Source organism: Colobus angolensis, unplaced genomic scaffold (assembly GCF_000951035.1).
Source record: "Colobus angolensis palliatus isolate OR3802 unplaced genomic scaffold, Cang.pa_1.0 Scaffold4, whole genome shotgun sequence".
Taxonomy (NCBI): domain Eukaryota; kingdom Metazoa; phylum Chordata; class Mammalia; order Primates; family Cercopithecidae; genus Colobus; species Colobus angolensis.
The window spans coordinates 664,108-668,767 of NW_012117376.1; the positions used below are offsets into that span (position 1 = coordinate 664,108).

Here is a 4,660-nt window from a genome sequence, read left to right on the forward strand (position 1 = left end):
TACGAAAAATACAAAAATTAGCCAGGCATGGTGGTGTGCGCCTATAGTCCCAGCTACTCGGGAGGCTGAGGCTGGAGAATTGCTTGAACCCAGGAGGCGGATGTTGCAGTGAAATGAGATCCTGCCACTGCACTCCAGCCTGGGCCACAGAGTGAGACTCTTATCTCAAAAAAAAAAAAAAAAAATATATATGTGTGGTGGTGGGTACATGTAATCTCAGCTACTTGGGAGGCTGAGGCAGTAGAATTTCTTAAACCCAGGAGGCGGAGGTTGCAGTGAGCCAAGATCACGCCACTGCACTCCAGCCTGGGCGACAGAGCAAGACTCCATCTCAAAAAAAAAGTTATTAACAGGCTGCTCTGTTAAGTGCCAGGCTCTCTGATTGACTCTGGGAATCAGGTGGAATGGAGCCAGGTGTGGTGGCTCATGCCGGTAATCCCAGCACTTTAGGCCTAGGCAGGCAGATTGCTTGAGCCCTGGAGTTTGACACCAGCCTGGGCAACATGGCAAAACCCCGTCTCTATAAAAAATACAAAATTAGCTGGGCGTGGTGGTGTGTGCCTGGTCACAGCTACTTGAGACCCTGTGGCGGGAGGATCGCTTGATCCTGGGAGGTTGAGGCTGCAGTGAGCTATGACTGGGCCACAGCACTCCAGCCTGGATGACAGAGTGAGATCATGTCTCAGAAAACAAACAAAAAGAGTAGAATGGGACATGGTTCCCCTATGAAGGGGGTACCCAGTCTAGAGGCCCAGCCATGAAGAGGGGAGTTTCTTATTGCCACAATCAGCTGTAGCTCCTTATCCTATGCCCCCTAGTCCCCTGGCAAACCCAGGCTTTTTATTTGTTTGTTTTGTTGTTGAGGCAGAGTCTTGCTCTGTCTGCCAAGCTGCAGTGCAGTGGCATGATCTTGGCTCACTTGCAGCCTCAACCTCCTGAGCTCAAGCGATCCTCCTGCCTCAGCCTCCCAAGTAGCTGGGACTAGTAGGTACATACCACCACACCTGGCTAGTTTTAATTTTTTTTTTTTTTTTTTTTTTTTGAGATGGAGTTTTGCTCTGTCGCTCAGGCTGGAGTACAGTGGCGCGATCTGGGCTCACTGCAAACTCCGCCTCCCAGGTTCATGCCATTCTCCTGCCTCAACCTCCCAAGTAGCTGGGACTATAGGCGCCCGCCACCGTGCCCGGCTAATTTTTTGTATTTTTAGTAGAGACGGGGTTTCACTGTGTTAGCCAGGATGGTCTCGATCTCCTGACCTCGTGATCCACCTGCCTTGGCCTCCCAAAGTGCTGGGATTACAGGCGTGAGCCACCGTGCCCAGCCGTTTTAAATTTTTTGTAGAGATGGGAGTTTTCTCTGTTGCCCAGGCTGGTCTTGTATTCCTGGGCTCAAGTGATCCTCCTGCCTTGGCCTGCCAAAGTGCTGGGATTACAGGCGTGAGCCACCGTGCCCAGCCGTTTTAAATTTTTTGTAGAGATGGGAGTTTTCTCTGTTGCCCAGGCTGGTCTTGTATTCCTGGGCTCAAGTGATCCTCCTGCCTTGGCCTGCCAAAGTGCTGGGATTACAGGCGTGAGCCACCGTGCCCAGCCGTTTTAAATTTTTTGTAGAGATGGGAGTTTTCTCTGTTGCCCAGGCTGGTCTTGTATTCCTGGGCTCAAGTGATCCTCCTGCCTTGGCCTGCCAAAGTGCTGGGATTACAGGCGTGAGCCACCGTGCCCAGCCGTTTTAAATTTTTTGTAGAGATGGGAGTTTTCTCTGTTGCCCAGGCTGGTCTTGTATTCCTGGGCTCAAGTGATCCTCCTGCCTTGGCCTGCCAAAGTGCTGGGATTACAGGCGTGAGCCACCGTGCCCAGCCGTTTTAAATTTTTTGTAGAGATGGGAGTTTTCTCTGTTGCCCAGGCTGGTCTTGTATTCCTGGGCTCAAGTGATCCTCCTGCCTTGGCCTGCCAAAGTGCTGGGATTACAGGCGTGAGCCACCGTGCCCAGCCGTTTTAAATTTTTTGTAGAGATGGGAGTTTTCTCTGTTGCCCAGGCTGGTCTTGTATTCCTGGGCTCAAGTGATCCTCCTGCCTTGGCCTGCCAAAGTGCTGGGATTACAGGCGTGAGCCACCGTGCCCAGCCGTTTTAAATTTTTTGTAGAGATGGGAGTTTTCTCTGTTGCCCAGGCTGGTCTTGTATTCCTGGGCTCAAGTGATCCTCCTGCCTTGGCCTGCCAAAGTGCTGGGATTACAGGCGTGAGCCACCGTGCCCAGCCGTTTTAAATTTTTTGTAGAGATGGGAGTTTTCTCTGTTGCCCAGGCTGGTCTTGTATTCCTGGGCTCAAGTGATCCTCCTGCCTTGGCCTGCCAAAGTGCTGGGATTACAGGCGTGAGCCACCGTGCCCAGCCGTTTTAAATTTTTTGTAGAGATGGGAGTTTTCTCTGTTGCCCAGGCTGGTCTTGTATTCCTGGGCTCAAGTGATCCTCCTGCCTTGGCCTGCCAAAGTGCTGGGATTACAGGCGTGAGCCACCGTGCCCAGCCGTTTTAAATTTTTTGTAGAGATGGGAGTTTTCTCTGTTGCCCAGGCTGGTCTTGTATTCCTGGGCTCAAGTGATCCTCCTGCCTTGGCCTGCCAAAGTGCTGGGATTACAGGCGTGAGCCACCGTGCCCAGCCGTTTTAAATTTTTTGTAGAGATGGGAGTTTTCTCTGTTGCCCAGGCTGGTCTTGTATTCCTGGGCTCAAGTGATCCTCCTGCCTTGGCCTGCCAAAGTGCTGGGATTACAGGCGTGAGCCACCGTGCCCAGCCGTTTTAAATTTTTTGTAGAGATGGGAGTTTTCTCTGTTGCCCAGGCTGGTCTTGTATTCCTGGGCTCAAGTGATCCTCCTGCCTTGGCCTGCCAAAGTGCTGGGATTACAGGCGTGAGCCACCGTGCCCAGCCGTTTTAAATTTTTTGTAGAGATGGGAGTTTTCTCTGTTGCCCAGGCTGGTCTTGTATTCCTGGGCTCAAGTGATCCTCCTGCCTTGGCCTGCCAAAGTGCTGGGATTACAGGCGTGAGCCACCGTGCCCAGCCGTTTTAAATTTTTTGTAGAGATGGGAGTTTTCTCTGTTGCCCAGGCTGGTCTTGTATTCCTGGGCTCAAGTGATCCTCCTGCCTTGGCCTGCCAAAGTGCTGGGATTACAGGCGTGAGCCACCGTGCCCAGCCGTTTTAAATTTTTTGTAGAGATGGGAGTTTTCTCTGTTGCCCAGGCTGGTCTTGTATTCCTGGGCTCAAGTGATCCTCCTGCCTTGGCCTGCCAAAGTGCTGGGATTACAGGCGTGAGCCACCGTGCCCAGCCGTTTTAAATTTTTTGTAGAGATGGGAGTTTTCTCTGTTGCCCAGGCTGGTCTTGTATTCCTGGGCTCAAGTGATCCTCCTGCCTTGGCCTGCCAAAGTGCTGGGATTACAGGCGTGAGCCACCGTGCCCAGCCGTTTTAAATTTTTTGTAGAGATGGGAGTTTTCTCTGTTGCCCAGGCTGGTCTTGTATTCCTGGGCTCAAGTGATCCTCCTGCCTTGGCCTGCCAAAGTGCTGGGATTACAGGCGTGAGCCACCGTGCCCAGCCGTTTTAAATTTTTTGTAGAGATGGGAGTTTTCTCTGTTGCCCAGGCTGGTCTTGTATTCCTGGGCTCAAGTGATCCTCCTGCCTTGGCCTGCCAAAGTGCTGGGATTACAGGCGTGAGCCACCGTGCCCAGCCGTTTTAAATTTTTTGTAGAGATGGGAGTTTTCTCTGTTGCCCAGGCTGGTCTTGTATTCCTGGGCTCAAGTGATCCTCCTGCCTTGGCCTGCCAAAGTGCTGGGATTACAGGCGTGAGCCACCGTGCCCAGCCGTTTTAAATTTTTTGTAGAGATGGGAGTTTTCTCTGTTGCCCAGGCTGGTCTTGTATTCCTGGGCTCAAGTGATCCTCCTGCCTTGGCCTGCCAAAGTGCTGGGATTACAGGCGTGAGCCACCGTGCCCAGCCGTTTTAAATTTTTTGTAGAGATGGGAGTTTTCTCTGTTGCCCAGGCTGGTCTTGTATTCCTGGGCTCAAGTGATCCTCCTGCCTTGGCCTGCCAAAGTGCTGGGATTACAGGCGTGAGCCATGGTGCCTGGCCCCAGGCCTTTTAGACCGAACTGACATCACCTCCTTCAGAAAGCCTTCATGATGAGTGTTTGTGTGAGTGTCTCTTTCTATTTTTCACAAACACTTACATGACTCTAGTGCTCCCATTCTATGCACAAATGTCTGTGTCACTGGGTTGTGCCATTTTGTAGTGTAATTATCTTTTTAACAGCTTTAGTAGGATATTATTTACATACCATCCAGTTTGCCCATTTAAATTACACATTTTAATGGTTTTTAATGTATTACAGAGTTGTGCGACCATCACTACAAGTAATTTTAGAACATTTTATCACCCCAAAAGGCAGCTTCATACCCTTTAGCACTTGCTCCCTATCCTGTTGGTCCCCTGCCCTGGGAAACCCCAATTCACTTTATGTCTTTATAGATTTTCCCATTCTAGGCATTTAATATATAAGTGGAATCATACAATATGTAGGGTTTTGTGAGTGTCTTCTTTCACTTAGCATAATGTTTTCAAGGTTCATCCATGATGTAGCATGGATGAAGAAGCATTCCTTGTTTTTTTTGTTTTG

General features: G+C 50.5%; 1 pseudogene; it reads left to right on the forward strand.

Moving 5' to 3' along the window:
* The window catches only part of LOC105521420, a 22,832-nt pseudogene extending 21,537 nt beyond the window's left edge, over positions 1–1,295 (forward strand).
* The last annotated feature ends 3,365 nt before the right edge of the window (positions 1,296–4,660 follow it).